The sequence below is a fragment of the Kogia breviceps genome, chromosome 5 (assembly GCF_026419965.1).
Source record: "Kogia breviceps isolate mKogBre1 chromosome 5, mKogBre1 haplotype 1, whole genome shotgun sequence".
NCBI classification, from domain to species: Eukaryota; Metazoa; Chordata; class Mammalia; order Artiodactyla; family Physeteridae; genus Kogia; species Kogia breviceps.
In genome coordinates, this window is record NC_081314.1 from 116,448,575 (window position 1) to 116,461,437 (window position 12,863).

The following is a 12,863-nucleotide window of genomic DNA, read 5'->3' on the forward strand; positions in this document are numbered from 1 at the left end:
ATAGAAATCTTACCCATGTTCAAAGTCTTTTTCTCCTTTAAGTTTTTCCTGATCCTCAGGTAAAATTTATCTTTTTAAAAATGTATGTTTTGTTCTGTGCTGGCATTATACTTTGCACAGTTAATAAGCATTTAAAATATATTTTCTTATGTCATTGTAACACACTATGCATGTCAGCTTCTCTCACTTGGCTATTAACTTTTTGAGGGTATGAACCAATGACCTTTTTTGTAACTCACAGTAATATTCACAGCACTCTGCATATACAGGGGCATTATAAAAAGAGTTGTTAAAATGTTTCCCAAGTTATTAATCATGATCTTTCAACAGAGTCAATTCACATCATCCTATTCAACAGACAATAAATAAATATTAAATAATTTCCTCACAAAATATGCCAAGATATTATTGTCAGAATTTATTAACTATAAATTAAAAATTGACTTTTCTTTTTATTAACCAATAAAAAGTCTGTATAAGTAAGTAGAAGGAAGAAAAACACACCTTCCTTTATTGGCAGGCCAAATATTTATTTATTTATTTTTATTAGGCTGACAGAAGAAAATAATTTAAAAAAGAGTAATGCTTCTAGGGTATCCAGTCTCAACTGCAGACTTCAAGGGAAAAAGTACAGTTGATAGATGAGAAAGACTGGGATTCCTTGGACCATGTTCTTGGCATGTAGATGGAGACTGGCCTGAGACAAGAAATGTTCTTATAGACCACTCTTCTCCCCTCCCCCAGTTGAGCTAGTTTTCACCTGCTGCTGTGTCATTAAAGATTAGGCACAACCATCTACCATGTATCCTAGTTAGCAAGCTTTAGTACAAAGCCTCAGAAATCCTAGTACATTGCATTTAACAGGTCACCGATAAATATTTATTGGAAAATGGATATAACCAGTGGAAACATCCAATAAGAAATTTGAGAAGTAATGCTATCACATCTATGATAAAAGGTCCCTTTTTAAGTTTGAATGTGTTAAAAAAGAAAAAAAAGATATTATTTCAAGACAAGAAATAACCAAAATTTAGATGAAGTATTTTACATTAACATTTACATTAACAATGAAAAGATAGAGGTAGCCCAAAAAGATTAGTATAATAAACTTTTTTCTTATCATTGGAAGAAAGATATTTCACCCTTAGGTTGATTTGCCTATTAAACCAGTAGATGATGCTAGGTTCTTTACTTTTCACATATCAAGTTGTTGCTGTATGACAATTTTCTACCTCCCATTTTCTATCCAAAGCACAAAGATTCATTTATAATTTATAGTTATGTTCACGTGAATGTGAGTAAAAGAATAGCTGCTTTCATTAAATAATTATGCTTCAAGTTCCTTCATATTTTTCTTCCAAAAAATCCAAACTGTTTGACAGTTACTATATCGGTATCCTCATTTTCCAGATGACACTTTGTTTTTTTCCCTTTTTAACATTACTTTACCTTGCAAATATTCTAAGACACAAAGGAATATAAATTAAAAGATGGAGAAGAAAGAACATAGAAGTTAAATTATTTTGTCCCAAATCACCTAAGTAATCAGTGAAAAAGCTTGACAAATTTTCAGTTTTTTTCCTCTTGTGTTTAGAAATGTTACTCTTAATTCATGTAGTTAATTCTGAAGTTATAGTTTGGCAGTTTTACCACACTGTAAATATCCTATTTGTCTCTCTATTTGAACTCTTATCAATGGAATTATAAGATTATCTAACAAGATGTTCCATATAAGGTAAGACACAAGCATAGGTTATAAGAAATAAGATATGAAAATATCATAGGCTCAATCACCATCTTAAACTTTAGTTTGTAATGATGTGGCAAATTATGACCCATGTATGAATAATGAGATAATTAGGAGTGATACAAGAGGAAATATGCTACTCAAATACCTTACTGATCAACTGATTGTACTTATAAAGCTATTACTTTTATATTAGTCTCAAGGTCAATATAGAGACACCTCTTAAACTTAGCTATTTCATATTTCTCAAAGGAAATATTAAATATAGTTTAAAATACAGAGGCTAAGATCATGAGAGTTAATGCAAGTTATTGTAAGCCAAAATTTTCAAGAAACAATTAAATTGTAATCAGTATCTCTGTAAACCAATCCCTAAAATTTACTTTTCGTGTTTAGCAAATAACTATATTTACTCAGGCTGTGAAAATTTTAGATAGCAACCCTTAATGTTCCAAATTTTCATTATTTTTCATCTCCATCTTTAAAGTAAGCCTGACATTTGGAGAAAAAGAAAATCCAATATATATTTGGTTAGGCATTAACCAAAACTGGCTGACAAGATTGATAAAACTTACCTTTTACGTGTGGCATAGATAAATATAATTCTCCTCTGAAGACCATATATTCCCTTTCTTAAAGATATTCTCTTGAATTATCTCTATGTCTGGTAAATTTTTATAAGCATAAGACTGAAATATATTTAGGCAGTTTTTCTGAATTAACTCCCATCAAGGAGGACATAAGAAAATAGATGAATGGAGTAAAAAACTCAATTATCTATTTTAAAATATTTTTCCCAACTGTATTCAAATGTTGGACCCTATCACTCTCATTCTTTATTCATTTAATTTCTAAGAATTTTATCTTATTGTACAATGTCTTGTGATTTTAGGTACCTATTTTTACAAGATATCTTACATATTAGATGACATTACAAGAGAAATGACAATAACTTTTTTCATTGATGTTCTCTTCTAAGTACAAGTGCTTAGTGGAACACAGAAATCTTGCCTTATATGTCTCAGCATTCTACATTGTTTAACTTAGTGTCTAGGGAACAATAGTTTCAATAAATACTTACTGACTGCCAAATCTATGATACTAAAGACCACTTAAATGGAGAGCACAGTGTGCAATACTGTGTCATTCATGCCTGATAACAGTTGTGTTATGATTCTTGTCTTATTTTCCCTAAAGATTAAAAACATAGAAGTGTTAGACTGTTATCTTAGAATGCAAATCACATGAAAAAGGTAGTATGGTGCGCTGAAATAAGCAAACACAGAAATCTAAGTCATGTCGCTAGCAGTATTAACTGAGTGTCTTTTGCAAGTTACCTAACTTCTCTGAATCACCCTTATTCCATCTACAAAGTAAGGATAATACTTAACTAGAGATAATACCTTCTCTATTCACCACATTCTGTGTGTGTTTGTGGTGAATAAATACATCTGTGTGTGCATAAGATGAAATGAGATAATGGATATGAAAACGGTTTTAAACAAGTTCATCAATGGATGAATGGATAAAGAAGATGTGGTGTATATCTACACCACACACACACACACAATGGAATACAACTCAGCCATGAAAATGAACGAAATTTTGCTATTTGCAGCATGGATGGACTTGGAGGGCATTATGCTAAGTGAAATAAGTCAGACAGAGAAAGACAGACAGTGTATGATGCAACTTAGACTTGGAATCTAAAAAATACAACAAACTAGTGAATATAACAAAAAAAAAAGCAGACTCACAGATGAAGAGAACAAACTAGTGGTTACCAGTGGGGATGGGGACAATATAGGGGTCAGGGAGTGGGAGGTACAAACTATTGGGTGTGAGATAGGCTAGAAGGATATATTTATTGTACAACATGGGGAATATAGCCAATATTTATAATAACTATAAATGGAAAGTACCTTTAAAATTATATAGAAATAAAATTTTAAAAAGAAAAAAACAGACTCAAATGAGGAGGTAAGCTATTATAAAAAGAGTTCACTCTGGATTTGGGGGGTTTATGGATCAAAAATGAAAAAAAAAACATAATTAGTATTCATTTTATATTTAACCAATGAAGCTAATATTGATGTTATTTTTGACTCATAAAATAGAGAATTTATAACTGAATCTTTGATCTTTGTTGACCATTTTATTGTTTTGTTGTTTATTGCTGTGACGAATCCCATATGCTTTAGATATTTTTGCAATGTCACAGTGAAAGTTACATAGGGAACAGACTTTAGAAACTAGATATTTGACTTCCAGTTTCTCCATTTTCAACAGTATGTTTGCCACTCCTAATCTCATATTTTGATAATGCATATCAAATTATATTAAGTAACCATAGCCTATTAAAGGTAATAGTTGCATTCCAATTTTGCTGTGAATAATATGGACTCAATCAATATCATTACTATTTGAATGAGGAACTCTTCAAAATATTGTCCAGATCAATTATCAGATTAGGACATGAGAGATTTATTCTTTTTGATCAGTGTAGTTTTGTTGGTTTTTAAATGCCATCTTCTACCCTAGCATAATGTAAATAGGTCCTGATATAACTTGAGAAACAATTATTTAACTAGCAAACATGTTAGAAAACACTAATTGATAATTAGGTAGGGCAGTCACTGCACTGGAGAAGAAATTGGTGAATAGGGAGTCATGAAAGAGGTCTGGGGTCAAGAGCAGGGCAGGACAGTTTAATAAAATGTGATTTCTCAATTTGCTTCAACACATTTCTATTCTGACTAATAATAAAATTGCTAAAATGCATACAGTTCTTTCTGTGTGCCATACACTCTTCCAAGCTCTCTTCTCATTTTCTCTCTCTCTATATAAATTTGAATCCTCACAACTTGCAAGATAGGTACACTTACAATTTGTGTATATTACATATGAGGAAACAACAGCACGCCAAACTTAGGTAGCTTGCACAAGATTACATAGTTAATATGTAACATAATTGGGTTTGAGCTCAGGAAGTCCAGCTCTAAAATTTGTGTTTTCAACCACTAGGATACATTTTAACTGCATTATGTATGTGGTAGACAGAAGCTTAAGATGGTCTCAAAGATTTTCACCCTCTGATGTATATGCCTTGTAAAATCTTCTCCCCTTGTAAATATGATGAAATATTACTCTCATGATTTGACTGCTGATTAGTTGACTTCAAGTCAGTCAAAAGAGAGATTTCTGGGTGTTATTAACATTGTCAGGTGAGCCCTTCAAAGAGACTGAGGTCTTCCTAAAGTCAGACAAATTCTGTAGTAGAAACATTCTCCATTGCTTACTGTGAAGATGGAGGGACCCATGTGTCGAAGACTTGAGAAAAGACTCTAATTGCTTAGAACAATCTTTGGCCATTGTCTAGTAACAAAACAGTACCTCAGTTCTACAAGTACAAGAAACTGAATTTTACCAATAATCTAAATGGGTTTGGAAGAGGATTCCAAGCTCCACATGGAAATGCAAACCTGGGAAACCCCTTGAATTCGGCATTGGTAGACCTTTATCTGAAGACAGTTAACCAGTGCCTGGACTTATGACCTACAGAAACATTGGGATCACAGACAGAAATTGTTTGAAGTCATTAAGTTTGTAGCAATTTGTTATGTGGCAATAGAAAGCTAATATGATATGTAAGTGTAATGTATGGAACAATCAGGAATAGCCTTATTTAGACATTCTCTTCATTGTGGTGTGCAACTCCTATACTCAGTCCATTTGGGGAAATAGGGTATCAAGTGTGAATGTATGCTAGGTCCACTTAATTCAGATAGCTCTCTTACAATGCTTGGACAATTAGAAGATTGAAAGAGAAGGGACCTACCATGGGCTGAGAAAGTTATTTATTACTCACTCTGCATTCTTACGAATATTTTGTGTTTCTATTCAGGTCTGGATTCTTTGTTATTTTTATGAGAGTGAAAGCCTGTATTAGTTTACTAGGGCTTCCATAAGAAAATAGTATAGACTATGTGACTTAGCATACATTTATTTTTTCACAGTTCTGGAGACTAGAAGTCAACATCAAGGGGTCAGCAGGTTTGATTTCTTCTGATGCCTCTCTCCTTGGCTTGCAGGAGACCACCTTCTCCCTGTGTCTTCACATGGTCATTTGTATTAGACTGCTCCAGAGAAATAAATCCAATAGTACACACACACACACACACACACACACACACACACACACACACGCACACACACACACATATATATTTATATGATATATAAATATATATTGATATATAATTGATATGGAGTCATCCCTCAGTATCCAAGGAGGATTGGTTCCAGGACCCACTGTGGATACCAAACTCTACCAATGCTCAAGTAACATAACAGTTGAGCCTCCAAATCTACCTCTGCAGATCCAACCAACTACAGAGAGTGTAGTACTGTAATATTTATTGAAAAACAAATCCTCATATAAGTGGACCTGCCCAGTTCAAACCCGTGTTAAGAGTCAGATGTGTGTGTATATGTGTGTGTGTATATATATATATATGATGTGTATATATGATTTATTTTTATACGTTATAATATGAATGATTGGGGCCTGTAAAATTCAGATGTTGAAATAATATTTTTCAATGTGATGTTATCAGGTGAAGCCTTTGGGAGGTGCTTGAATTATCAGGGTGGAGCCTTCATGTATAAAATTAGTACTTTTATTCAGTTTACCAATTCAAATGTTAATTTCATCCAGAAACACCCTCACAGGCATACCAGGAATAATGCTTAACCAAATATCTGGGTATCCCTTAGCCCAGTCAAGTGGACACATAAAATTAACCATTACAAGTCCACTTCTTGTCAACATAACACCCATACACATCTTCTTAGCCATACTTAATCTCCAAATAAAGACAATAACACGGTGAGAATTCCACCTATCATGTTACAACTATCCTGCATGTAACCAATAACTCAGTAACCCCTTCTCCAGAAGAGGAGGTAAAGTCCTTGAGTTATGTTTACTCTTCTCCTTGATATCCCATAACTTAAATACTATGATGTAAAATTAACAACACTTAAATATTATAATAATAAGTCAATACACCTTATATTATGTGGTAATGGAATAAAAGAGAAGAAAACAAAGATACTTGCTATACACATACGTAGAAACAGTCACAACAAAATAAGGAAGAACACTCCTAAGAATTATAGTACTTGTTTTTGTAACTAGTTACATGCTTTTAGCTATTATTTATAACTACCTTCTTCCATTATTCATTCTATATTCCTTTTGTCTTCAGCTAGGTTATGGTTCTTTACTCCGTGGGGTAACACAAAACTTCATTCCTGAAGGGTTTAGGCCATTAGTAGTCCTGCCTGGATTCGGTTGTTGTAATTTTCCATCGACCTTAATCAAAAGGCGTGGTAGTCCTAAGAGAAGTCCGAAGGGAGCAACACGAAGAGTTAAGTAGCCAGATGGCAGTCTTAACTTCCAGTTCAGTAGAATCCTTGTTGTGTCTTCTGGTAAAAGCATTCCTTCCTTTGGCACAAAGACTTCTAGGCCAATAGAACATGAGGTTATGGGAACAAAAAACATGTGTTTTGCCAGTGGATTACTAGGAGGGTAGTTCATGGTGCCATTCCCATTTCCACTGCTTGACCCATGAATTCTGACTATGGGAGAAAGAGCACCGTATATTGGATGCTGATTCAAAGCATATACAGCCTTCTGGAGAACCCTGCTCCAGCCCTGAAAGGTATTTCCACACAGCTAATGCTGAGAGTGGGTCCTCAAAAGGCCATTCTACTATTCTGTCAAGCCAGCTGCTACAGGATGACGAGCAAATGCTGGGAAGTGAGTTATTTGATCAGAAACAATGCTGCATGGAATACTATGATGGAGGATAAGGCATACCCTAAGTTCACCGATGGTAGTTTTGACAGAAGCATTGCGTGCAGGAAAGACAAAACTGCATCCAGAGTAAGTATCTCTTCCACTGAGGACAACAAAACACTGCTCCTTCCGTGATGCAAACTGCCCAGAGTAATCAACCTGCCACCAAGTGGCTGGCTGATCACCTCAGGGAATAGTGCCATATTCTGGGACTCAGTGTCGGTCTCTGCTGCTAAGAGATTGGGCACCCAGCAGTGACTGTAGGAAACCTGCTTTTGTGAGTGGCAGTCCATATTGCTGAGCCTGTATGTAATCTCTGTCTCTGCCACCGTGGCCACTTTGTTCATGAGCTCTTTAGGTGATGACTGGGATGGCTGGGGAAAGAGCTCACTGGTACACACAGAACAGGTCATAGCCACGTGAGGTTACCCTTTGGTAGGCGCTCACATGGAACACAGATATCTTTACGTTCTTGGCTTATGCAGAGAGGTCTGTCCGTATATTTCTTCCCCACATTGCCATGCCACCCATTTTCCAACTGTATTCTTCTAAGTCCCTAACCATCCAGCCAAACCACTGGCCATGGCCCCTAAACGGGTATATAACTGCACATCTAGCCATTTCTCCTTTCTAGCGAAGAGATCAGCCAAGTGCATTGTTCAGAGTTCTGCCCACAGGAAGGATTTCCCATCACCACTGTCCTTCAGGGAGGTCCAGAAATGGGCTGCAGTGCTATAGTTGTCCACTTTGGGGAGGTGCCTACATATTATGCAGAGCCATCTCTAAACCATGCCTGAGTCTTTTCTTCTACTATCAGCTGAGCTCCACAAGAAGCCTTCGGTACAAGCTGAGAGAAAGGAGGTAGTGTGACAGAAGTAGGCATTTGGACCACTCTTCATGTAACTTATTTGTGCCTTCAGGGCCTTCTTGCACCTGAATACACCGGTCAGTCACATGTGTGCCACTTCCATTTGATGATGGAGTGCTGCTGTGTGTGCACAACTTTATGACTTATTGAGACAGAAAACACCTAGTCCATGATGGACAGCTCGGATTGCGTGGTAACTTGGTGACAAGGAAATCTGGGGAAAGGTATGTGGGTAGACGTCTCTGAATGTGATTCCTTTCAAAACTGGGAGGTAATGTGAAGGGAGAAATTTAGTACTGGTGTTCAGTACTAAAGGACTAAGGGACTCTGGCTCATTGAAATTCATGTGAAAGATGTTAGAAAGACTTATTATTTGTGTATATGTAATATTTGACACTGCCTAATGGAAAAATAGAAAAATTAAGTACAAACTTGACAATCTATTGATAATACCAGGACTTGGCAACCAATAGTTCTATAGGACTGTGTCATATTTTATTGTGAGTGAGCAGCTGAAGCTGCGCAGGACAGCTAAAAAGGACGTAGATGCTTTAGGAGTTAGGTCTTACAGTCTATGAAAATCTAATCATATTTAGTTGTCATGCATTGGAGATTGTCTAGAACATATGAATTGTAATACAAAAAATATTGTTTTAAAATTCTGGTTTGCTACTAATAAGCTAAGCAATTTGGGGAAAGTACCTTTTCTGAGCTTCAATTTCATCACATATAAAATGAGATTAAACAACACTGTTTCTCAGATACCGTGCTAATGAGAAAATGGAAAAATATATGATTATATGTGAACAATATACATGTTCAAATTATTCTTCCTTACATGACCCTAAATAGTTGTGTTGTTTTACATATTTTCACAAAATGAATGATGATTTCTCATTTAACTGAGTGGTTGGCATAGTAATAACATTATTGTGGCAATAGTCAGTGGAAACTGATGCTTCAGAAAATAAATGAAATTCTTATTAAAAGAGAAGCTTCAGAATGAAAGACTAGGAAAGACTGAAAAATTGTCACAGATTGGAGAAAACTAGGGAAAGAAAAATGAAGTACAATGTGGGATCCTGGATTGGACCCTGAAAGGACACTATGGGAAAACAAGTGGAATTCAAATAAGCTCTGTAGTTTAGTTAGTAGTATTGACCCCTGTTAATTTATTGGTTTTGATAAATGCACTATGATTGTATAAGATATTAACATTTATGAAAACTGGGTAAAGGGTATATGAGAACTTCCTGTACTTTTTTCAACTTTTCTCTAGGTCTAAATAATTTTTAAAAGCATTAGCAAAAAAGTAGCTTCCAAGGCAAATTATTTTAAAATTTAAACTGTATCTGTTAAAACAACATGACTCAGGATATTCCTAAACTTTGATTTGACTCTAAGATATTTTTCATATGTCAATATTTTAAAGATAATTCTAGGAAGAGCTTTCTGTGATGTGTTGAAAAACATGACTGACATATTCCTAACAATATCGATACATATATAAAACTTTGAATAATCTAGTATACACACACATATACACAATTTATGCAAAAGTCAATGGCTATGGTGAATCATTATGATTATTATAAAATAAATAACAAAGAGTCTTGTAAAGCAGGAGTTCTGAGAATTATTTCACACTACAAAGCATTACTGACAAGCTGGGATATTTTTTATTGAAAGTCTGTGTTATTTCTGTGTTAACTATAATTTTATGTCTTACTAATTATCTCATTCACAGTGAAAGATATTTTCGATTTCTTCCTAAGTAGAATCATTGAGAATTTTTTCAGATCTTAGTATCTGTTCCCACTCTGCCTTTATCTTTGAATTTGCATTTGTACTTGTTTTTGTGTGTGCATCTCTGAGTAGTTATGCTATGAAATAACATGAGAAAATGCTGCAACAACTTTTTGGGCTGTGTCTCCCTCCAGAGGCTCACAGAGAGGAGTCTGTTCAAACATTATTTCTAGTGATTTTTATGTAGACTGAGAAAGCACAGTTAGACATAGTGTTTATAGGTTTTTATAGATTCATAATAGGATTAGTCAGTTGATAGGGGTGCATCCAAGCTATTTGCAGCCTAAATATTACTTAATTTGAAAGACTTTCTTCAAGAGAAAAATAACAAAATGAATCAACAAAAAATTACCAGAGCTTTGGATATGACCAATGCTTTAGGGGAGTGCCTGAAGCTTAGTCTTCATTCATTTCAGATTATATTCACCCACAATTTTTGATTTTGCATTTGTTGATAATTTTTTATTAATTTTAGGGCAAAGCTATCCTAAAATCTAAGACAAGACCTATAGAACTTGTTTATTTAACTGTTTGGGCCAAATTATTTCTGAAAAAAAAAACACAAAACATTTCAAGATTCATAGTGTACTAACATCAAATATTGTGTTGTCAGCTACTCTTCATATAATTTCAGTTTTCTAATGATGTAACCAGAAAAGTAATTATTTTCAACCAATCCATCTCTAATCACTAATAGCAGTTAATGGTTACTTTGTGGAAAAAAAAAAAAAAATGAAGCTTTCCTTGAAAACACTTTTGTGTGACTGTATGTTGCGTTTAACAACAATTATATGAAAATTCTAGCCCAAGTCTTTGTTATGTAGTGAATGATGATTCACCTTTTACCATAAGGTAACTTGATTTTTCTCTATTAGTTCTTTCACCATTGTCTCCTCAAACCTGCCAAATACTTAACAAAGAGGCCAGCCTCTTTGTCACTTTAGAAACTTTTCAGTATTTTTGAAAGCAGCACTGAGAAAACAGCAAATCAGGTAGTACTTTCAATTTTGCACCGAGTAAATTGCCTTTTAGAGGGGGACCAGATAGCTCCTGGGATAGGTAATAGGATGCAGAGCCTCTAACCTCCAGGTCGGCCTTTGCACCTAGCCTGGGCCGGTGGTGACAGAAAGCCATTAGCCTTTGATTGCTATTTGCTGACCTGTGTGAAATGAGTTGATGGCTCCCATTCAGTTTCTAGTAGACAAGTGCATGAATCACATTTGGCAGCCTTGTTGGTAGTGACAGTAAAATAGAGAGGGATTGAGTAGACTGTGAGGTTAAAGTACTGACCAACCAGATTAGAGTTGACTTTCCTTGGAGAGGAATGTTGCTCTTTCCTGGCCCACACTCCATACCTACCCAGTAGGTAGGCTAAAGAAGCACTTAAGGTATTAGTGATTGTAATTCATTACTTTGAATATGCTCTAATTTATCTTAATGCCATGAAGTAAAAACTTGATCTTATTTTTGAGAGTGGTTCTCTTTTTGCTGGATGAATGCTTTGGAATTAATATAGAATTTTATAGCTATTAATGCAGTCACTTATTAATCAACAAATATAAGTAATGAAATGAGAAGAATGGCAAGGTTTGTTTTTTAATTACCATTAAGTCTACAATTTTTTTTTTCTTCAGCCACTGTAATTCAAATTGTCCCTCTTTCCCAGAGAAAGGATTCACAATTCCAATCTGTTAACTTGGTTCATGTTTTTGCCCTCATCTGGAATGCCTCTTCCTTTCTATGACATCAGACTCCATCCCCTTATATCAGTCCCTAATTCAAGTTCAATTTTCATAATAAAGCCATCTCAGAACAGTTCAATCCACACAAATTTAATTCTCCTTTGACTACTGTCTGAATCACACAGTTGAACAATTTATCATAGTTTCTCTGACCTTGTTTTCTTATTCATTATTTTCTATATTATTTGTAACTTCCCTGATAGACAATACATATATTGAAAGCATAGATAATGCTTTCTATTCATTCTGTATCTCCCAGGTTATCTAGCTGAGTAGAACTCAAAGCAGATAGGCATTAGGCTTGTTGGATAAAAGTTTATGCCATTTTTCTATAACATTTATTTCATATATATATATATATATATACAATGTGATTTTTATTTGTATTACCTTTCTTTTAAATAGATATAATCATAAGCATTACCCTAGGAATGTGAAAGATCCTGGAGGGGATGTAGAGTGGTAGATCGTACCCCTGTGTTTTTGTTACATACAAACAATAAACTGGAGCAAATCAGAAATCTCCTTATAGACATCAGTTGCTTATTTATAAAATGGAGATAAGATATAAGTACTGATCTTCACACCAAAGGGTTATAAGAAAAATAAAGGAGACAGTGTGTGAGAAAAACCTTGCAAATAGTTATGTAAATTTTAATATTTTACTAAGTAAAATCTAAGTAAATACTGAATTAGTATTTATTTGATAATATATCTTCTATGGGTTGAATGAATTGTGTCCCTCAAAACACATTATGTAAAAGTCCTAACCCAAAGTACTTCAGAATATGTCCTTACTTAAAATTAGGGTTGTTGCTGATATAATTTATTGAGTTT

General features: G+C 34.5%; 1 pseudogene; it reads right to left on the bottom strand.

The window, feature by feature from the left end:
* Positions 1-7,022: 7,022 nt before the first annotated feature.
* On the bottom strand, positions 7,023-11,171 carry LOC131756891 (uncharacterized; annotated as a pseudogene).
* Between the last annotated feature and the right edge of the window lie 1,692 nt (positions 11,172-12,863).